This window comes from Bos javanicus, chromosome 6 (assembly GCF_032452875.1).
Source record: "Bos javanicus breed banteng chromosome 6, ARS-OSU_banteng_1.0, whole genome shotgun sequence".
NCBI classification, from domain to species: Eukaryota; Metazoa; Chordata; class Mammalia; order Artiodactyla; family Bovidae; genus Bos; species Bos javanicus.
Window position 1 is genome coordinate 85,901,273 of NC_083873.1, and position 24,450 is coordinate 85,925,722.

The window sequence follows — 24,450 nt, forward strand, 5'->3', positions numbered from 1 at the left end:
ACTGAGCCACCTGAGAAGCACCTGGCAATATTAGAAAAGTAAAAGTGAAATTTAGTCACTCAATCCTGTCTGACTCTTTGAGACCCCATGGACTGTAGCCTGCCAGGCTCCTCTGTCCACAGAATTATCCAGGCAAGAATACTGGAGTAGGTTGCCATGCCTTCCTCCAAGGGATCTTCCCAACCCAAAGATCAAACCTGGATCACCTGCATTGCAGGCATATTCTTTACCATCTGAGCCACTAGGGAAGCCAATATTAGGGATTACAATAATAAATGCTTTGAAAATTACACAAGTTATGCAAACGCAATATTAACATACAAAATCATTAAATAAGTTCTACATAAATAAAATAATATAATCATAAGCATTGCAATTTCCTTCAAGAATAAATTTTTGATAAAACAATATTAAACTAAGCATGCAAAATTTCTTATTCTACACAATATTAAAAGGATCTTATTAGTTTGGATGGTTTTAAAAATCCAATTTAGTGACTCGGCTTAAAAAATAAATTTCCAAATTTCTGACTGGAGATCCAATTTGTTTCAGGTGGATGTCTTGGCAAAGTATTGCTGAGCAACAACTATGTTTGAAAACAAGAATACTATAGTCAGTACCAATGAAATATTCTACATATGTCAAATTGCATTACAGAAGAGCTTTAAGCTGTCATTTTTGTTAACAGGTTAAGAATACAAGAGTGTACAGTTAATGGAAATATTACTTGGATACATGCAAAGAACTACATTTTATATGTCTATTTAACCCTGTCTTCCTAATCTCCCCATCCCAGGCCAGTGAAAGAAAGGCAAAGCAGAAAGAGCAATTCAATTTTGAACAGATTTGACCAGGAAAACTTTATGTTCAGTTCAGTTCAGTTCAGTTGCTCAGTCGTGTCCGACTCTGTGACCCCATGAATCGCAGCACGCCAGGCCTCCCTGTCCATCACCAACTCCCAGAGTTCACTCAAACTCACGTCCATCAAGTCAGTGATGCCATCCAGCCATCTCATCCTCTGTTGTCCCCTTCTCCTCCTGCCTCCAATCCCTCCCAGCATCAGAGTTTTTTCCAATGAGTCAACTCTTCACATCAGGTGGCCAAAGTACTGGAGTTTCAGCTTTAGCATCATTCCTTCCAAAGAAATCCCAGGGCTGATCTCCTTCAGAATGGACTGGTTGGATCTCCTTGCAGTCCAAGGGACTCTCAAGAGTCTTCTCCAACACCACAGTTCAAAAGCATCAATTCTTCGGTGCTCAGCCTTCTTCACAGTCCAACTCTCACATCCATACATGACCACAGGAAAAACCATAGCCTTGACTAGACGGACCTTTGTTGGCAAAGTAATGTCTCTGCTTTTGAATATGCTAACTTTATGTAGAATATTCTAAATCAGAGTTGCTTATATTTGGTAATTCACACTTTAGCCTCAAAACTTTAGCTACCAACCTTCTTCACTGGGTGATTCCTATCTAAGTGTATTATAACAGCATTAGTTCAAGACTGACATATGGAACTTATGTGTGCTCTCGCTTTAAATACTACACACAAAACAAATCTATCATCATTGTTTAGTCATACTTATAATTATATAGTTTTGTGAGTTTGATTCACATATATACATACACATAAATACACATATAAATAAATGTATGTACCTTGCAACCATCATCCCTATCAAGATGCAGAACATTTCCACCACCTCACCTTCCTTTTCTTTTCTGGTCAATTTGGTTTCCCTGTTCTCATGTTTTTAAAGCTACTATTTTAAAAAAACAAAATATCTATCACTGTGTATTAATTGTGCCTGTTCTGGGACTTTATACATATTAAATACCACAATTTTACACTGTGTATTTTTTTGTGGCAGTTTCTTTAACTCAATATAATGCTTTTGTGATCCATTCACATTACTGCTTAAATTATAATGTTACAATAAATGAATATACGACTGTTTATTTTCCTATTGAAGAACATCTGCATTGTTTCTAATTACTGACCATTAGGAATAAAGCTGCTATGAACATTCTGTACAAGTCCTATTGCTAACATACATTTTCATTTCTCTTGAGTAAAAACAACAAAAACCACCAAACCATAGGTTAAGTTTATTATAAGCAAGTGCTAAGTACTTTCTGGGCTTCCCAGGTGGCTAGTGGTAAAGAACTTACTTGACAAGCAGGAGACAAGATGTCAGTTCGATCCCTGGGCCCGTAAGATATCCTGGAGGAGGGCATGGCAACACACTCCAGTATTCTTCCCTAGAGAATCCCATGGACAGAGGAGCCTGGTGGGCTACAGCCTTTGAGTCACAAAGAGTCAGACATTATGGAAGCAATTTAGCACACATGCATGCAAGTACTTTCCAATGTAGTTGTATTTTATACTCTGATCAACAACGAACGTGTCATAAGTCCAGTTCCTCCACCTTCTGGCCAACATTTAGAATTTTTCTTTTAAATCATTTTCAGGAGTTCCTCTTCTACCAAAGTGAAAGTGAAAGTCGCTCAGTTGTGTCCAAGCCACCCCTTGGACTATAGAGTCTGTGGAATTCTCCAGGCCAGAATATTGGCATGGGTAGCCTTTCCCTTCTCCAAGGGATCTTCCCAACCCAGAGATGGAACCCAGGTCTCCCATATTGCAAGCAGATTCTTTACCAACTGAGCTTCAACATTAACTGTCACCAAGTTTGCCCTCTACCCCCTCTTCTCTCTCTCGGAAATTACTGCATGAACATTTTTATTGTTGTGACTTTAATAAACATATATAAATTATTACTGGCTCCTAAACTTATACCTCAATCTAATATATTAAATAGTTAAGTCTGAGAGTGTGAGTATTAGTCGCTCAGTTGTGTCTGACTCTTTGTGACCCCATGGACCGCAGCCCACCAGATTCCTCTGTCCATGGAATTCTCCTGACAAGAATGCTGGAGTGGGTTGCCATTCCCTTCTTGAGGGATCTTCCCAATCCAGGGATCGAACCTTGGTCTCCTGCATTGCAGGCAGATGCTTTACCATCTGAATCACAAGAAAAGCCAGTTAAGTCTGTATCTACTCTATTACATAATTTGTGGCTTTCATTTGCATTTTCCTAATGACTAATGCTGTTTTTCTATCCTTACCAGCAATTTGCATATCTTTATTTTTGAAAGTTACATTTATTTTTATTTATTTTCTTACAATTGAGTTGTAAGAGCTTTTTATGTATTCTGGATAATATACTTGGTCCATCCAAAATTTTACTACAAATACTTTTTCCAGTCTATAGCTTGTTTTTTCATTTTTTAGTGTGCTTTTTGAGGATCAATTTTTTTAAATTTTGGTGCAGTTAATTTGTCAATTTTTTGAAGATTAGTATCTCTTGTCCTAGTAAAGAAATCTTCACCTACTCCAAAGTAATGAATATATTCTCCTTTGTTTTCTTACAGACTTTTTAGTGGTTTCGCTTTTACATTTAAACCTGTAGCCATTGGTTTTTTGTGTAGAGGTTTGTGTGTGTGTGTGTGTAGAGTGTGAAGATAAATGTCAAGGATAATTCTTTCCATGTTGTTGCTGTTTAGTTGTTAAGTCATGTTGGACTCTTTTGTGACCCATGGACTATAGTGGGCCAGGCTCCTTTGTCCTTGAGATTTTCCAGGCAAGAATAAGGGAGCAAGTTGCCATTTCCTTCTTCAGGGGATCTTCCTGACCCATGGATGAAACCTGTGTTTCCTGCATTGGCAGGCAGATTATCACTCGGCCATCAGGGAAGACCAATTTTTTTCATTGTTGTTCAGTCTCCCAGTCGTGTCTGACTCTTTGCGACCACATGGACTACAGACTCCAGACCTCCCTTCCCCTCATTGTCTTCCGAAGTTTGCCCAAGTTCATGTTCACTGCATGGTGTTAGCATCCAGTCGTCTCATCCTTTGACGCCCTTTTCTCCTTCTGCCCTCAATCTTTCCCAGCATCAGGGACTTTTCTAGTTAAGTCGGCTGTTCACATCAAGTGACCCAAATACTGGAGCTTTAGATTCAGCATCAGTCCTTCCAATGAGAATTCAGGGCTGATTTCCCTTAAGATTGACTGGTTTGATCTTTTCTGTCCAAGAGACTTTCAGGAGTCTTCTCCAGCACCACAGTTCAGAGGCATAAATTCTTTGGTGTCCTGCCTTTTTCACAGTCCAGCTCTCACAAACATATACGACTACTGGGCCCTCAGGGAAGCCCATTTTTTTCCATAAAGACACCTAATTATTGCTCCAGAACCATTTCTGTAAAAGTTTATCCTTTCCTCACTGAAATGTCTTCATATCTTTATTGAAAATCTATTGAATTTTTGTGTCTGCATCTATTTTTGAACTACTTTATTCCATTTAATTGCTTTTCTGTCTTTGCATCAATATTACACAGTCTTTATTACTATAAATTAATGTCTTTCACATTTGCATATAAGTTTCAGAGTCACTTTGTCAGTTTATACCCTACTGAGTTTTAACAGGATAGTTTTGAATCTCTAGATCCATCAGGAAAGGCTTGGCATCTCAATCATATTGAGTATTCAAATTCATGAACATGACGTATACTTATTCAGGTCATTTTATATGTATCTTTGAAATGTTTTGTGGTTCTCAGTGTAGAGGTCTTACAATGTTTGTTAATTATTTTTCTAAATATTTTATGTGTTTAATTTTATTTTCTATGTTTAGCATATATAAATGCAGTTGATTTTTGAACACTGAGCTTATACCCTGTGTATACACTGAGCTTTGTAGATTCCATATTATTTTTCATCTTAAAAGAGAGGGGTTTTCTTGAAATAAAAACAATTCTCTTATTTCCATTACTCCATACATTTTTAATTCTTTTTCTTACCTTGCTACACTGACAAGTATATATGACACAATGTTGATTAGAAGGAATAAAAGTGGATATACTTGCATTGTTCCTGATATTAGGAGAAGAGTATTCATTATTTCACAATTAAGTACGATGTCAGCTGTTCATTTTCCATAAATTACCTTTACAGATTGCAAAACTTCCCTTTTACACCTAGTTTGTTGAGAATTTTTATTATGAATGAGTGTTGACCTTTGTTAAATGATTTAATAAAATAAAATATGGATATTCTCTTTGATTTGGTTAATGTAGTAAATTACATTGTTTCACTTTTCAATGTTCAATCCAACTTTCACTCCTGGGGGAAAAACATGCTAATTTGTTATAATGTGGTGTGTTTTTAAACTATTGCTATATTATATTCACTAATTATTCCATGAATGATTTTTGCATCTGTGTTTGTGAACACTATTCGACAGTAACTTTTCTTATAATGTCCCCGGCAGTTTTTATATTGGACTTTTGCTGGTTTCATAAAATGCATTGGGAAATGTCTGCTCCTCTCTATTTTAAGAGTTTTTGTGTATTTTGGTATTATTTTGTCTTTAAATGTTTGATAGACCTCACCGGTGAAGCTATTAGAGACTAGAGCACTCTTTGGGGAGTATTTTTCATTACAGTTCAGTTACTATATTAAATGTAGGATTGTGTCAATGTTCAGTTTCTTATGTGGTTTGCAAAGTTTGTCTTTCAGAAAACTTGTCCATTTTCCTAAGTTGTCAAATTAATAGGCATGAAAATGTTTATCATGCAATCTTATATTCCTTTGAATGTCTATCAAATCTGTACTTAAGGTCTCTCTGTAACCTCTACTTTCCTCCCCTTTTTTCTTTATTAATCTGGTTGAAGTTCATCAATTCTATATTAAAACTTAAAAAAAAAACCAAGTTTTGGCTTCACTGAATGTTTTGTTTGTTAATTTTTTTAATTGATTTAATTGATTTACATCTTTTCTTATTTTCTTTATTCTATTTTCTTCTTAAGGCAAATATTTGTAACAGGGGTCAGCTAACATTTTTTTTTTAAAGGGCCAGATAGTATTTTTGGCTTTGTGGTCCATATAGTCTGTTGCAACTACCAAACTTACAGTTTGTAGAATGAAAGCAAACATAGATGATATGTCAAAGAATGGGTATGGATGTTTTCCAATAAAACTTTATTTATTAATAACAAACATGGGCCATCTTTGACCCTCAGTCTGCAATTTGCCAACCCTTGGCTTAGATCATTGATTCAAGAATTACTTCTATTTTTATATAAGAATTTTAAAGCAAATAAAAATTTTCTAATAGTTCTTTTCTTTAACTCATGGATTAGTGAGAAATATGATAATAAATAAACATTTGGGAATTTTCAACATGTTATTGCTATTGATTTTTAATTAAACTCATTGAAATCATATTCTATATCATAAGAGAGCATATTCTAGTGCCATTTTACTCCTTTGAAAGTTATTGATACTAAACTATGGCTCAGATTTTTGATCGGTCTTGGTTATATTTCCTGTACATTTAAAAAACAAGTTGCTGGTCTCCATGTTCTACAAATATCCATTAGATTAACTTGATGTGTCATTCAAATTTTCCCATTGTTGATTCATTTATTCTCCTCTACTTCTGTCAATTTTTGCTTCACATATTATGAAGCTCTGATTTTAGGTACACTTTTGGAACTCATATGGTTTTGAGAAATTGATCTTTTAATCATTGACATGACCCTACTTTATCTCCAATAATATGCCTTGTTTTGAACCTTAGTTTGTCAAATATTAGGGGATTCCTTAGTGGCTCAGAGGCTAAACAATCTGCCTCAATGCAGGAGACTTGGGTTCAATCCCTGGAGAAGGGAATGGCAACCCACTCTGGTGTCCTTGCCTGGAGAATTCCATAGACAGAGGAGCCTGGTGGACCCACAAAGAGTCGAGCATGACTGAGCAACTAATAACTTGTCTAATATAAATGGAGATGTGTAAGCTTCTTCTGATTAGTATTTATGTGATACATCTTTCCTATCATTTTCTATGAGTTTGTCTTTACATTTAAAGTGTTTTATAAGCAGCATATAGTTGGTTCTTGATATTTTAACCTAATCTCAACATTTGTCTCTTAATTGAAATATTTAGTCTATTTAAATTTGGTATAATTATTGATTGAGTTTAAGTCTACCCACATGCTTTTTTGTTCTCAATTTGTCATCTGTGTTTTTGTTTCCCACTTTCTATTTTTAATTAAACCTATATAACTATTCTTCGTTTCTATCTTCTTTATATGCTACTTAGCTAATAGATATGTATCATTTAGTGTTTCTGTGAATATTATACTATATAACCTTAGCTTATCATTGTCTACAAAGACTTAATATCCTACATCTTTACACATAAAAAATTATTTTATGATAATACAAATACCATTTATACCCCCACTGTCTTTTGAGCTAATGTTTTTGTACAAATTTTTTCTATACATATCTACTAATTTTTTAAGACTTTAAAGAAAAAATATGCTTATACATACTGACGTACTTACCAAATTCAGTGCTTTTCCTTATTCCCCGTAAGTATGGATTTTTATTTGATATAATTTCACTTCAACCTCAAGAACACTTTTTAAAGTTTGCTTAGCTTGTATCTTAGGATTGTTAATTTCTTCCACTTTTATTGCTTCTAAAATGCTTTTATTTTGCCCACATTTTTTATAGAATTTTATAGAATTATAGAATTCTTAACTTACAGATCTATTTGCTTTTACACTTTGAAGATGTTGTTACATTATCTGGCCTCCATTGGTTCAGATGAAAAATCAACCATAGGTCATATTTTGTTTTGCTTTTGCTGTTTATCCAAATTTTTTTTTAATTTAAACTATAGGCCCAGTCAGATATTCTGATAAGACATTTACTTTTCCTCAAAAGAAAGGAAATGCTTCCTTGGCACTGTTAATAATTGTATACATATCCATCTTTTTTTAAGGGTTAAAAATCACACTAAGTAACTGACATATAAAATTAAACCTTTATAACACAAAAAGACTTTATTTTCTTGGGTTCAAAAATCACTGCAGATGGTGACTGCAACCATGAAATTAAAAGATGCTTACTCCTTGGTAGGAAAGTTATAACCAACCTAGATAGCATATTCAAAAGCAGAGACATTACTTTGCCAACAAAGGTCCATCTAGTCAAGGCTATGGTTTTTCCAATGGTTGTATGGATGTGAGAGTTGGACCATAAAGAAAGCTGAGCACCAAAGAATTGATGCTTTTTTTTTTTTTAATTTTTTAATGTAACAATAATGTAGTGGTTTTGCCATATATCAAAATGAATCCGCCATAGGTATACATGTGGAACTGATGCTTTTTAACTGTGGTGTTGTAGAAGACTCTTGAGAATTCCTTGGACTGTAAGGAGATCAAACCAGTCAATCCTAAAGGAAATCAGCCTTGAATATTTGTTGGAAGGATTAATGCTGAAGCTGAAACTTCAATATTTTGGCCACCTGCTGTGAAGAACTTACTCATTAGAAAAGATCCTGATGCTGGGAAAAAGTGAAAGCAGGAGGAGAAGGAGATGATAGAGTATGAGATTGTTGTATGGGATCACAGACTCAAAGGACATGAGTTTGAGCAAGCTCCAGGAGTTGTTGATGCACAGGGAGGCCTGGCGTGCTGCAGTCCATGGGGTTGCAGAGAGTTAGACACAACTGTGCAACTGAACTGAACTGAACACAGAAAGAAACCACTTCCAGATTTGGTATATAACCACCAGTCATACTGATGTTTTCCCATATGAAATGCATGCTTTTTCTTGATCTACTTTTGAGACTTCCTCTGTATCTTTGGTATTAGCTAATTGACTATAATAGACAATTTGGAAAACTCAGCAGTGGTTACAGGACTGGAAGACATCAGTTTTCATTCCAATCCCAAAGAAGGACAGTGCCATAAAATATTCAAACTACTGTGCAATTGCACTCATTTCACATGCTAGCAAGGCAATGCTCAAAATCCTTCAAGTTAGGTTTCAACAGCACATGAATCAAGAACTTCCAGATGTACAATCTGGATTTAGAAAAGGCTGAGGAACCAGAGATCAAACTGTCGTCATCTGTTGGATCATAGAGAAAGCAAGGGAATTCCAGAAAAACATCTACCTCTGCTTCATTGACTATACTAAACTCTTTGACTGTGTGAGTCACAACAAATTTGGAAAGTTCTTAAAGACATGGGAATACCACACCACCTGATCTGCCTCCTGAGAAACCTATATGCAGGTCAAAAAACAACAGTTAGAAATAGACGTGAAACAACAGACTGGTTCAAAATTGGGAAAGGAGTACTTCAAGGCTGTATATTGTCACCCTGCTTATTTAACGTATATGCAGAGTACATCATACAAAATGCCAAGCTGGATGAATCACAAGCTGTTACAAAGATTGCCAGGAGAAATATCAACACTTTCAGATATAATCGAAGAGAAACTAAAGAGCCTCTTGATGAATATGAAAGAGGAGAGTGAAAAAGCTGGCTTAAAACTCAGCATTCGAAAGACTAAGATCATGGCATCTGGTCCCATCACTTCATGGCAGATAGATGAGGAAAAATGAAAACCGTGGCAGATTTTTATTTTGGGGAGCTCCAAAATCACTGCAGACAGTGACTGCAGCCCTAAAATTAAAAGATACTTGTTCCTTGGAAGAAAAGCTATGACAAACCTAGAGAGCATATTAAAAAGTAGAGACATCACTTTGCTGACAAAGGTCCATATAGTCAAAGCCAGTTTTTCCAGGAGTCATGTACGGATGTGAGATTTGGATCATAAAGAAGGCTGAGTATCGAAGAATTGATACTTTCAAATTGTGGTGCTGGAGAAGACTCTTGAGAGTCCCTTGGACAGCAAGGAGTTCAAACCAGTCAGTCTCTAAAGGAAATCAACCCTAAATATTGATTGGAAGGACTGATACTGAAGCTCCAATACTTGGGCCACATGATTCCTCCTGAGCCAACTCACTGGAAAAGACCTTGATGCTGGGAAAGATTGAAGGCAGGAGGAGAAGGAAGCTACTGAGAATGAGATGGTTGGATGGCATCACTGAATCAAGGGACATGAGTTTGAGCAAACTCTGGGAGACAGTGAAGAAGAGAGAAGTCTGGTGTGCTGGCATCCATGGGTCACAAAGAGTCAGACAAGACTCAGTGACTGAACAACAAATAATAGACAAAGTGTGTCTTTGTCTATTATTATTATAATTAATTATCTTCATATTAATACAACTTGTGCTTTGAATTTCCTGCATTTAGAATTGGCTTTTGACTAAATTTGGGGGGAAATTTTTCCGATATTTTTGACTATATTTCTATTCTATTTTCTCTATTTTCTCATTCTAGAATTCATGTTAGATTGTGTGATATTATCCCTCAGGTTATTGAAACTTTAAAAATTTTTTTTTCTGAGAAATTCAATTTTGAAAATTTCTATTGACCTTCTTTGGATTCACTGTTCTTTTCTTCAGCTATATCCAATCTGCTTCTACTATCATTCTCTTCCAATGAAATTTTAATTTCAGGATTTTAAAATTTTAAGTTCTGGGATTTCCATCTGAGTTTCAACAATTTTCTTATCTTTCCAAGTAATTTCTAACATTTTACTCAGTATTTGATTATATTTCTATAAGTCCTTCAGCTTGTTTAAATCTACTTATTTTAAAATTCTTATCTGTTCATTTCAATAGATGTGGGTCTGTTTCTATTGACTGATTTCACTTTTGAGTATAGGCAACTTTCCCTTGTATGCTGGCTAGTTTTGTGTGTCAACTTGCAGCAGAGTATCTAGATTTAAACATTTTTTTCTGAGTGTATCTGTGAAAGATTTTCTGAATGAGATTAGCATTTGACTTGGTAGACTCAGGAGAGTAGATCGCCCTGTCCAAAGTATGTGGGCTGTATCAAATCCACTGACAGTTGAATAGAACTAAAAGCAGAGAAAGGATACTTTGTGGCTAAAATTTCTCTTGTTCAAATTAAAATGCATTATTTTTGAATATATAGTTATTATTTAAGGTGTATACATCTAAAAGACTATCTTATATATTGTAGTCTTTTGGCCAAAAATGTTGGCATGTAACCCCTTTTGATATAAAAATAAATTTTAAAATAACAGATTATATAACTTTAAAAAATCTCTACAGTCTCCTTATGATTCACTCTTCATATCACTCCTATTGTGGTTAGGATCTGACTAATTCTGTATTCCAGTTACATAGTTTTCTACATTTATGATCTTAGATATTTAACTTCTAAACCACCTTTTCCTGATCTGTAAAATATAAATAATTGCATAACTTACCCCATAGGGCTATGGTGAATATATACAATATATTTCATACAAAGCATTGTCAGCTTCCAGGACATGTTCTTTTTGACAATGTTTATAATGAATAATGCAGAGCTAACAGAACGTTTCCTAATTATGTGGGTCCTTAAGGATTTTGTATAATTAAAATCTTCACCAAAGTCAGAAAACAAGTTTTTTGTAAGAAACATTTTTATAATTCAACAATAAAAATAAAGGGGAAAACCTTGAAACTCTGAACAAAAGATCAGATATGTATTTGAAGAAGACTCACAGTTTAAGACTTGACTGTAACACACTGCCCTATAGAAAACATCATTTTTTAAAATTTAAATTGTTAAAGCTATGAGACAAACAGGAAAAAAATATTGTCTTTGTTATTTTAATGCTGAATAAAAGGTTATAAAAGATTAAGAGACTTATCCAAGTTAAGTGGAGGAGCGTAATTCAGATCCTGGATGCAGGACTCTGCAAGCCAGTCTTAATCCTCTACATGTGTATCACCATCAGCATAACATGTCTACTCAGTAGGAACCACAGGAAGTGCTACACTGATGTGTAACACAGACCAGGTAGTGATACTATAAACTATGTCTTATCAAAATATTCAGGTTCTATTTAAACAGCTTAGGAAAAAATGTATAGACTTCCCAGATGGCTCAGTGGTAAAGAATTCGCCTGCCAATGCAGAAGATGCAGGTTTGCTCCTTGGGTTGGGAAGATCACTTAGAGAAGGAAATGGCAACCCACGCCAGTATTCTTGCCTGGAAATTTTTATGGGCAGAGGAGCCTGGAGGCCACAGTCCATGAGGTCCCAAAGATTTGGACAGGACTGAGCAACTAAGCATGCACACATGCAAACAGTTTAGAAAAATAGGTAATAGTGCATAGAAGGAAGTCACTGCTTTTTTTTTAAGGTTTTGTATTTAACCACTACTTGCTTGACTTTGAGAAAAGGAATTATTTATTTTATAGAGGGAAAGGGAAATTTGGGGATAGGCCCATAAGCTGTTTGTATATGTCATGTACAGCACGCTGTTTGCAACATATATCAAATATGGTAATTTTCATGATTTGATCCATATAAAAATAAGTTATTAATAGAACTTGGTATAAAATTAAAATTATCTTAATAAAATTATGTCTCATGAATATAGTGCAAAGTTAATAAATACAGATTTACAGCAATTGGCCTCTGGGCTTCAAGCAGTGGCATAAATGATAAGGAGCACAAGGAAATAGCTAAAGCAATTTCTGAAAAAGCTAACTTGTTCACTCAATAAGTATTTATTAAACATCCACTGGATGCTGCTGTAAGCCAGGCCCATTTCAAGGAACAGCATGGTAGACATGTGGACATCTGGCCATGACTGTGGCACTTGCCGGTACTGATTCTGGGCATAAGAACTCTAGGACCACTGTGTTTTTTAACAGCTGGGAGTCAGGTGTGCCATGATGACTGGGGGATTGACAACCACTCAGATTCTACAACATTGACACATAGGGTGCTAATTCTTTTGCAGAAATCCACAGTCACTACAGTCACTTCTAGCTGGGTGTGTAGCGTTCATAGAGGTTTGAAGAGAATTCAGATTTGTCTGTATCCATTCTCTTAGATGGAAGACATCCAAGACTTTTTAAAATAACATTCCTTCTTAGCATTGACATGTATGCAAGTTTATTAACTTCATTAGGTGATTTCTCATGGTTTTCAAAGCACACAAAAAAAAGGTGATAATGCCTAAAGAAAGCGTTATGTGTATATACTACTGATACTATGTATAAAACAGATAACTAGTGAGAACATACTGTATAACACAGGGAACTCTACTTAATGCATGATGGTGACCAAAATGGGAAGGAAGTCCAAAAGGGAAGGGACATATGTATATGTAAAGCTGATTCATTTTACTGTATAGTCGAAACTTAACACAACATTGTAAAGCAACTACACTCCAATAAAAATTAATTTTTAAAAAAGGCATATGTACTAAATTTCTACAAAATATTTCTAACATATATCAACTTTGTATATAAGATGTGGAATAAAAGATGTAGAACAAAATATTTCTGCTCTCTTATTGAAGTAGTAGTGAGTTAATCCTCTAAGACTTCCCATAGTGTGGCTTACAATGTGCATTTCCTTACCACTAGTTCTAATCCTTTGAAGAGAATAAACCTATGGGATTTACTTTTTTATTAATTACTAACTAAACCTGTTCTGGTAGGAATTTTCATCTCTATTTAACACCCGGTCTGAAAGTATTATAACTGAAAGGGTACAGAGAGGTCATCTAGGAAGTTCCATTGGCTGCACAAAAGTCCCTTCTGCTCTACCTCAGCCTGTGGTCACTCAATGTTTCCTTGAATATCTGTAGAGATAGGTGTCTTTTAACTTTAAAAATTTTTCTTATAGATTATTTTTAATATCTTGATATATTAATGTTTTGTTTCTGCCCTCTGAGTTCCCATGATAAAACTAAACTTTCATATGATAAGACTGTTCAGCTTCTGAAGCCCACTCCATGGGCAAACTTTCTGGTCAGCCTCCTTTGTGTTACCCGACAAAGGTCCATCTAGTCAAAGCTATGGTTTTCCAGTAGTCATGTATGGATGTGAGAGTTGGACCATAAGGAAAGCTGAGCACTGAAGAATTGATGCTTTTCAACTGTGGTGTTGGAGAAGACCCTGGAGGTCCCTTGAACTGCAAGATCAAACCAGTCAATCCTAAAGGAAATCAGTCCTGAATGTTCATTGGAAGGACTGACACTAAAGCTGAAGCTCTAATACTTTGGCCACCTGATGCAAAGAACTGACTCGTTAGCAAAGACCCTGATGCTAGGAAAGGTTGAAGGCAGGAGGATAAGGGGATGACAGAGGATGAGATGATTGGATGGGATCACAGACTCGATGGACATGAGTTTGAGCAAGCTCCAGTAGTTGGTGATGGACAGGGTAATCTGGTGTGCTGCAGCCCATGGGATTACAAAGAGTCGGACATGACTGAGCGACTGAACTGAACTGCATTACCCTTGCCCTTTGAAAGACAGCCATGTGCTGCAGACTTTGCAGAGAGTATTCTTGTATTTTTGTTCTGTAAAGCAAGAGTGTTTTCTGTGTATTAAATTCTAGACATTTGAATTAAGATTATCACAAGAAACGAATAGCAGTCTTTATTCCCTGAATTCAGGCAGAATTATAGCTTATTTGTCCTTGGAGGGATATTGCATGGTGAGTAAAATTAGATCACCAATGAAAAAGAATACTTGCTTCCTGATACTGCTCAATTTCAAAATTTCCTATTTATTTTCAGATTTAACTAACATATTAAGCCCTTGCAATGCTTAATTTCTCAGTTCTCTCTGACTCTTTGCAGCCCTTTGGACTGTAGCCTGCCAAACTCCTCTGTCCTCTGGATTTTTCAGGCAAGAACACCAGAAATCAAAGTCGTTCAGTCGTGTCCTACTTTTTGCCACCCCGTGGACTATAGAGTCTACGGGATTCTCTAGGCCAGAATACCAGAGTGGGTAGCCTTTCCCTTTTCCAGGGGGTCTTCCCAATTCAGGGATCGAACCCAGGGCTCCCGCATTGCAGGCAGATTCTTTACCAACTGAGCCACAAAGGAAGCTCAAGAATAGTGGAGTCGGTAGCCTATCCCTTTTCCAGCAGATCAGTTGCCATTTCCTACTCCAGGGGAGTCGTCCCAACCCAGGGATTGAATCTGTGTCTCCTACATTGCAGGCAGATTCTTTATCCACTGAGTCATCAGGGAACTAACTGCCAGGCTCCTCTCTCCATGAAATTCTCCAAGCAAGAATACTGGAGTGGATTGTCATTTCTTCCTCCAAAGGATCTTCCAGACCCAGGGTTCAAACCTGCTTGCATCTCTTGCATTGGCAGGTGGATTCTTTATGGTCTGAGCCACCAGGGAAGCCCATTAAGCATTTATCTGATTTCAATTACTATGTAAGGTGCTTCCATACGTTATTTAGTCACTAAGTTGTGTCTGACTCTTTGCAACCCCATGGACTGTAACCCACCAGGCTTCTCTGTCTATGGGATTTCCCAGGCATGAATACTGGGGTGGGTTGTTATTTCCCCCTCTAGGGGATCTTCCCAACCCAGGGATTGAACCCACGTATCCTGCACTGGCAGGAAGATTCTTTACTGCTGAGCCACCAGGGAAGCCCAAAGTGCTTGTATATACCTTTTTATTAGCCAAGAAACTCAATCCTCTGAGAAACCCTGAGGATGTATGGCAGGAAAAGATCAGATTTACTCAAAACTTCAGCTCTGACACTGATAAAACATCATTTATGAAATCAGACTGATGCTGAATGTTTTTATACATTTCATTTCACTTAATTCCCAATTCCAGAGATAATTATCTTTACTTTAAAAATAAGAAAACTGAGACTCAGAGTATGACTTTCCCACTCATAGCCAACAAAGAAAATCTAAAAATATAAACACCAGTCTCAAATCTAGAGCTCTTCCTACTTCATGTAGCTTGCTAGTAGTGATGGCTGATAACTTCATTTTTTCTGCTACCTTGTAGTAGCTAGAATTTCAATAGTAGAATAATCACAGCTTTCTACAACTTGCTGGTTTGATTAGGGCAACTTGTGGCCCTACACAAATGGAAATCAAAAGTTAGGACACCAAAATTTACTAATTAGAAAGGCAAATATTTCATTATCTTGCTTATATGTGAAATTTAAAAACAAATGAAAACAGGGTTATAAGGAGTTGGAGCCTAGAGGAAATGGGTGATGGTAGTCAAAGTATAGAAACTTCCAGTCATAAGATGAATAAGTTCTAGGGATCTGACCTACACCATGGTGACTATACTTAACAATACTGTATAGTATATTTGAAAGTTGATGCGAGAGTTATATCTTAAGTGTTCCCACAACACATTCACACACTTAAACACACAAAGCTAACCATGTAAGGTAATGGATGTGTTAACTAAACATATTATGGTAATCATTTCATAACCTATACAGCTATCAAACTATTACATTGTATACCTTAAATTTACCCAATGTAATATGTCAACTATGTCTCAACAAACCTGGAAAAATATTATATATTTAAGAATATTTATTAGTGAAATTATTAGTTTTTAAAACCCTGTTTCAGTATGTATGTGTATACTCAGCTATGACACAGTATGAATTTTATCCTATAATTGCATTTTAAAAGGTTTAAAAGACACTTTGGAAAAATATGATGAAGATGGGTTGGAGAGAGGAGAATAATGGAGACAGAGAATCAAATTAAGAGGCTATAGTAACAATCCAAAAGAAAATGAAGGACTGAAACAAGGAAATGGCCATGAGAATGGAAAAGACTGAGTCTGTGAATACACAGCAAGGAAACGCTTAATCACTGTTAGACGCCAGAGAAGAGGGACAAGGCAAAGACAGAGTGAGTCTTGGAGTTCTGGCATGGATGGAAGATTGACAAACATCAGCTGAGGAAGCAGGTGAAGGTGAGGAGAGGTTGGGAAGTAAAAGCAATAAGTTCAGTTTGAATTATACTCATCAAACATCTGAATGGAATATGCAGCTAGACTTCAAGATAAAGACATAGGTTAGGGAGTCAGAAGTCAACTATATTATGCAGAGCACATGTAGATTAAATACATAAAAGGTCACGCACAATGCGCTGAAGAAAAAGAATCCACAAAGACTGAAGGTTGCTATCAAAAAAACTGAAAAAGAACAAGAGAAAGTGGTTTTAGGAAACCCAGGGAAAAAAAAAAAACAGTTTTCTGAGTGGAATAGTCATCATAATTAAATACCCCCATATATAACATATAACATAAGGACAGAAAAGCAGTCATTGTCATCACAATTAAGAGGCAACTGGCATCTTTTGTCAGAACAATCTTAGGTAAGTATAAGAAATTAAAACACGAACGATAAGGAAGTGAATATGTTATACACGTGTGCGTACAAATAAACACGTACATTTGCATGTGTGCACACACACAACCTGCTATCTTAGTCCTGAGGAAATCAACTCTAATCCCATCTTGGTTAAAATGAAAACTGATATTCAAAAACATACTAGTTATAATAAAGTAGGTTTCTAAATGAAGCAGTTTTCTCAATCAGAGTGATAAGATTGAATATTCAATTATAAGCAACCAAAGTTTAATGTTTCCCTGCTTTTGCACTGATTTTGCCAACCTGCAACAGTGACATTAGGCAAGAGTCTGGGGTTTGGAATCAAATTGTGGGTATTAAATACCATCTCTGCCAGAGTACTAATTATGATACCTTACCTCTCAACCTCTTTTTCTATAAAATGGGGACTATGCTGATAATACTAATACTTTGCTTTTGGAGTTGGTTGTTTTGAGGATTAAATGATGTAATACATACAAAGTGCTTGGGATTGTACCTAAGCAAAAGTCCTCAGGAAATGTTAGCTGTTAACTATTTTTCTGAGTTTTTTTGAGAACTAATTTCTAGGAAAAAAGAAAAGAAAAGAGGGACATTGATGCATTGCTACAATTTTGTTCATATAAAACTCTGCTGAAATAAAATTTGAATGCACGTATGCAATATTTTTGAGGGCTCTTTAAATATGATAAAAAGCCCAAATTTTATGCATAGAAATTTAAAGTGATTCTTGAATTTTTTTGAGGGCTCATCTAACCACATTTGGTGGTTAGACATCTTCTCTTGTGTTAAGTGCATCTTTAATTGAAAAGCAAATTGTCATGTTCCATAAGGTAACTAAGATACTTGATGTTTCCAAATGTGGTCCACTGATCTTTCAAACTCTAGGGCTGTTCACTGAAATCAAAGAACTAAAGGTAGAATCATGCAAAAGATATCAACCCCATGCTTAACGTTTTTAAGATTATTTACTTTCTTAAAATGACAATACAACCAAAAAAACTTCCCAATTGATTATAATCAATACCAATAGGATTCTGAGAAAATAATTTTTTTAAATGTAGAAATTAGAGGAAAAAAATTTAAAGAGCAGAGGGCAACTTTATGTGAAGTGATAAGCTTTGAATACACAACTTACACAAGTTGAAAAGAAAACACAAATAGTTGCCTTTGGTAGTCACTCAGCCAAAGTTTCAACGAAACTGTAAATGTGAGTTATTCCACAATTTCAACACATCGTGATAGTTGATGATTCAACTAATAACTGATCCCAGGGAGAGGCTCTCAAACCACAGGTTTCATCCCATTCACTTCAGAGTGTATAAAATAACTGTGATATTCCAGAGCCAGTCACCTCCATTTCTTATAACATCATCCCAGAGAAGGACCGGACTGGGAAGTTTGAGGTAAGAGAGATCTTAAGTATCATGGATTTTAATATATCAAGATATATTATATACCTTTATATATGTTATCTAGAGAGATAGACATATCCAGTAAACTGTCAAAATTAAAATTATTGAGACTGTCATGCAATGGTTGCTTGAATCTGTAATCTTTAAGTGATTAGACAATCATCTAGGGTATACCTATTTATAAGACTCTTTCTTAAAATCATCACCCAGCTATCATAAGTACATATTTTAGAATGGCCATAAAGAAATCTTTATGGGGGCTGGAGTGCTGGTGGCACACTGTTACTGCTACAAGAGCCTAAGGCTCATCGATTTATGAGCTTAAGTCAGTAAATGAAAGGAACATGCACTACCACATACTCTCTAGAGTATGAACATGTGACTATTTGTGGCCTCCTGTTTTTCTTTAACATTTTCTGTATTTACATTCCATTCTATAAAATATCATGTTGACTTTAAAATATCATGTTGACTTTAATGTAAAAATTACTTGGATTTTCCTATAAATCCTTAAATGAAATTGATGCTCCAGGAAGATGCATCTAATTTATTCAGAGACATTGGATGTGTTCCCCAGCATACAGCTATATACTGCTATGGGTACTACAGTTTGAGAAGTAGAAAAATAAGAGGTGATAGTTGGTAATTACGCTGAGTCCTGTCTATAAGACAAGATCTGAAAGAGTCTATGATGTGCTTCACCTGTTTGCTTCAGGTGGTTTTAAATCATCCTTGAATTCATATTTGTAATCCCCCTTTGAGATAGGTTCACTTGAATTCTACTGTCTCCAAAAATCTTTCCTTGATTTCTCTGTTTTCTTCTATATTTGATATTGTTTAGTCATGTCCAACTCTTTTGCAACACCATGGACTATAACCTGCCAGGCTTTTCTGTCCATATAACTCTCCAGGCAAGAATACTGGAGTGGGTAGCTATTCCTTTCTCCAGGGGATCTTCCAGACCCAAGAGCTGAACCCAAGTCTCTCGCATTGCAAGAAAATTCTTTACCATCTGAGCCACCAGGGAAGCCCTAAATTGCTTATCCCCACACTAAGTCTCTGTATAGCCCAAGGCTGTATTTCCTTCCAGCAGCTACTCTTATTAGCATGTACAGAGAAGTATTACTCTTAAATAATATGTGAATATTTGTTTTTTAAAAACTTGATGTGACATCAAAATTGCAAAACACCTTAGATTCTACCTAAAAAAAAATAATGGTCTCCAAATAGGTTGATGCTGTAAGAGCTATTAGTAACATAATATGTGCTACAACTAGATCTACTGAATTTGTGTTGACATTTGGTCTTTCTATTACTTCTAGATTACATATGAATAAAATGAAAGTTCTCCTTCTGCTCACAGCCATCTTGGCAATAACCATTGGTTTCCCAGTGAGTAGTTCCGTATTTCAGAGTATTTATGGGTTGTTGTTGGTTTTTTGGTTGTTCTTGCTGTGGTTATTGTTCTAATTCATGAATCCTAGGAAATGTTTCTACCTTAAGCATGTCTAATATCTGGCTTTTTTACATTATATTCTATGCAGTTTTATAAATCATATACTGTTTCAGGTATAGTTTAATTCTACATAGTCTTGATGAAGCGGTGAATTTTTTTGAGGTGTTTAGAATAAATAATAACATTTTTCAGAAAAATAATTCTTAGAATATTTTCTGGAAGCTCAAATCCTAAATTAAACAAATGGCTACTATGAAACAATACTGAGTAGTGGATAGTTAAACTATTTCCTTCATACATATGTATGTTTCTCAGTTTGTGTGTTTTATTATCATGAGTTGAATTAACTTCACTGTTTAATCTTTAGGTCTCTCAAGACACGGAAGGAGAAGCACAAAGTGTAAGTTACATTTTGTTGTTTAACATGTGTGATTTTCATGTGAAATATCCATAACTGTGTTAAAGATATTCCTTTATTCAAACTTCTCAAACTCTAGATAAATCCTTACAGAGTTTGGGTATTAGACTCAACAGAGATTCAGCCTTCAGGGATATGACCTTTGCTTGTTACAAAGAGAATTATCTCAGCATCTCACATAACAGTGGGTCCAAACTGAAACTTGAATCACTCTATGATGAATTGTATTATAACACATCTTTTACTAAAACTAGCCCAATAAGTGTTGATACTCGCTCATCCCTCTATTCCACTTTAACTCTACAAAACCCAGTCCAGAAGAGATAATAAAAATGATAATATAAAAATTTGAGAATTAGGGAATTTGGGCCTTCTTTGATGGCCCCACCAGTGGAAAATTCACTAACAGCTTATATTGGTCTAAACAGTTAATTAAAAAATGTTTAAGAAAAAGAAAATAAAATTTTAAACAGGACGCTCTTGTTTAGGAATTTGTTTATACTCAGATTAATCTTATTATTTCCTGTATGGATGTTGGAGTTGGACTATAAAGAAAGCTAAGTGCTGAAAAATTGATGCTTTTGAACTGTGGTGTTGGAGAAGACTCTTGAGAATCCCTTGGACTGCAAGGAGATTCAACCAGTCCATCCTAAAGGAGATCAGTCCTGAGTGTTCATTGGAAGGACTGATGTTGAAGCTGAGACTCCAATACTTTGGCCACCTGATGCGAAGAGCTGACTCATTTGAAAAGACCCTGATGCTGGCAAAGATTGAGGGCAGGAGGAGAAGGGGATGACAGAGGATGAGATGGTTGATGGCATCACCAACCCAATGGACATGAGTTTGGGTAAACTCCAGGAGTTGGTGATGGACAAGGAGGCCTGGCGTGCTGCAGTTCATGGGGTCGCAAAGAGTTGGACATGACTGAGCAACTGAACTGAACTGAATCTTATTATCTTAAAGCAAGCATGATTGAGGCCAAAACTATAGAGAATTAAGGATACAGAAGTTGATAAGAATATGGATGGACAGTAGAGAGGAAAAGAAGAAAGAAAGAAATGAAATAGAGGAGATTGTATCTTTGGGTAAGGACCCTATATAAAGGCAAAGAGAAAAAAATTGATATCTCCTCCTCACTACCCTCCCCTTGATCTTGCACTTACAGAAGCAATTACCAGGAAAATCATCAGGCTATGAGTAGAAAGGTACAAGAACATGGTTATCTCTAAGTGATTTCCTACATTTTTCTAAAATGATGCAAATTAATCAAATCCCTGTTCATAGTAAACACAGAAAAGGTAAATATCTCAGAGATTCTAAAACCTCTACTTAAAAATGAAGATCTGTATGTTCATTCAATTTCTTTCTCTCAACAGGTCAGTGGGAGTGATGAACTATCTTCACAGTTCTTTTTTCCTCCTTACCAATATCCACACAGCCACTATTCACGATTCCTCTGTCCATGGTGGGCCTATTTTTATCCTCCCATTCCAGTACCTGCATCTGTCTCTGCAACTACTCCTCTTAATGAGAAGTAAATAAGAAAGAGAAGTCCCAGTGCAATTTAAGATGAAATAAGTGGTAAGTATGCAGAATACAAAACATGTGGGATTTTGAGGGGGTTTTTGTTGTTGTTTTCTAGCTGTGTGACAAGGAGGATCCTATTTCCTTGACCAGGGATCAAACCCACATTCCCTACATTGGCAGCTCCAAGTCTTAATTACTGGATAGCCAGGGAAGCCCCCAGTATGTGTCTTTTTTTGTTTTTGTTTCTTTTTGGAAGATAATTGCTTTACAATACTGTGCTGGTTTCTGCCATATATTAACATGAATCAGCCACAGGCATACACATGACCCCTCCTTCTTGAACCTCCCTCCCGTCTCCCACCCCATCCACCCTTCCAGGTGGTCACACAGCACGGGACTGAGCTCTTTGTGTCACACAGCAAATTCCCACTGGCTATCTATTTTACATATGGTAATATGAATGGATTCAGAAATTGTGGTACACATATACAATGGAATATTACTCGGCTTTAAAAAAGAATGCATTTCAGTAAGTCCTAATGAGGTAGATGAACCTAGAGTTCATCCTACAACCTAAAGCCTGTTGTACAGAGTGAAGAAAGTCAGAAAGAGAAAGACAAATATTGTATATTAACACATGTGAATGGAATCTAGAAAGATGGTACAGATGAACCTATGTGCAAGGCAGCAATGGAGATGCAGACATAAAGAACAGATTTGTGGACACAGTGTGGGGAAGAGAGAGTGGGATGAATTGAAACAGCATGGAAACATACACATTACCCAACATGTGTTTTCTTTACTTTGCTGTCTGTAGACTGAAATGCATTATTTCATGGGGGAAAAAAAATGTTGCAATGTTTTCACTTAGCCCCATTAAGTTACAATTTGTCTCTGTGTGTTTGTTAGTCCCTCAGTCATTCTGACTCTTTGCAACCCCACGGACCCTGCCAGGCATCTCTATCCATGTAATTCTCTAGGCAAGAATACTGGGGTAGGTTGCCAGTTCCTTCTCCAGGGGATCTTCCCAACCCAGGATTCAAACCAGAGTCTCGCACAATGCAGGCAGATTCTTTACCATCTGAGCTACCAGGAAGCCCAGGTTATAACTTATTTCAATCTCCTTCTCTGGTAGAAAGTGTCAGTGTCTCTACTCAGAGGTTGGGTTTCCTTGGTGGCTCAGTGGTAAAGAATTTACCTGCCAAACAGGAGACGCGGTTTTGATTCCTGGGTCAGAAAGATCTCCTGGAGAAGGAAATGGCAACCCACTCCAGTATTCATGCCTGGGAAATCCCATGGACACAGGAGCCTTGCAGGCTACAGTCCATGGGGTAGCCAAAAAGACACACACAACTTAGTGACTAAACACAACTCACAGGTACATATGTGTGCTCTTGTATGATCCAACCTACACGGCAGTTTGAATCCCTCACTTGCTGTGATGCAATAGAAATAATCTTTCTTATGAAAATATTTTTAACATTTTCTATCATCAACAATGGTGCATTTAAGGGCTGAATCAGAGCACCCAAAGAAGGTAAAGTTTTAATCAAAGTAAAGATCATAATTGATGAACTTGTGGATCTAGGGTCTAAAGTAGACTTCAGCCTATTCCTTAGAAAATCATCCATTGTTCTAATTAGTATCAAAACTCATTTAACTTTTATTTATCACAATGAAATAACATTCTAAAGACTGAATGCTCCACCTGAAATAAAGGTCCCTTTTATCTCATCATCTCAAAAACAAATTGATAGTTTGTTAATTACCAATGAATTGAGGCAATGTAAATGGTACTAAAGATTACATTAGGACCCAGCTGGTGGGGGGCGAGGGGGTAGATCTTTTATCTAATTCCAACCACTAAAAGTCTCTGCTTTCTTTCTTTCATCTACTCTGTCTTGAGCAGAAAGTTTCCCAGCTCTTGAACTAGATATACTTTTGAGCCAATATTTGTAATTAAAAAGCAAAAAGACTTACACATTCACAAGCACATGACTCACTGAGTTTAATAACTTTATATCTGTGATTTATTTCAGGTCACTGCAAAATTGAACATGAGCCACTTCCTTGAAGAATCAATATTCCTGTTAATCAAAGAAAAATAAATGTGATTGAAGAAGCATATAAGATCATGGTTTCCCATTTTCTAAATCTGCATTGCCAGTAGGAATGCAAAATAAATTTTAACAGATTAATTTAATATACACTTCCTGATGATAACTATTCCAAGGAAAGTACTGGAGTGGAGGTAACCAGAATTCTCTAGCCCTGGAATTACCTTGACTGAAAGCCTACTCAGTAGCTTATGTTATTGTAACGTAAGGGAATTAGAGAAGACAAGGTTCCGAAAAGGAAGGAGACCAGCACTTTACAGGAACAGATCACCTTTAATGAGGCAAGAAGAGAAGCAGTCAGATTAGAGAGCTGCTGCACTAAGTCAAGAAGAGAGTAGGTATATATATGCAGAGATACATCGTTTTGAAGGGGTCTGT

General features: G+C 36.1%; 1 protein-coding gene and 1 long non-coding RNA gene across 3 annotated transcripts in view; one reads left to right on the forward strand and one right to left on the reverse strand.

Annotated features, from left to right (window-relative positions):
• LOC133249654 (serine/arginine repetitive matrix protein 2-like) overlaps positions 1-24,450 on the reverse strand; it is a 215,312-nt gene that overhangs the window by 12,868 nt on the left and 177,994 nt on the right. Inside the window, exon 8 of one of the 2 annotated variants that reach the window (XM_061420390.1) lies at positions 23,957-24,042. The exons of the other annotated variant lie outside the window; for it this stretch is intronic. The gene's annotated coding sequence lies outside the window, so the exon portion shown is untranslated. Of the gene's footprint in view, positions 1-23,956; positions 24,043-24,450 lie in introns of those variants that run through there. 2 annotated transcript variants of the gene reach the window in all.
• LOC133249658 (uncharacterized) lies at positions 18,430-24,306 on the forward strand. The gene is made up of 5 exons (XR_009737045.1): positions 18,430-18,545; positions 19,877-19,946; positions 20,378-20,410; positions 21,805-22,009; positions 23,995-24,306. It is a non-coding gene; the product is annotated as an uncharacterized LOC133249658 (long non-coding RNA).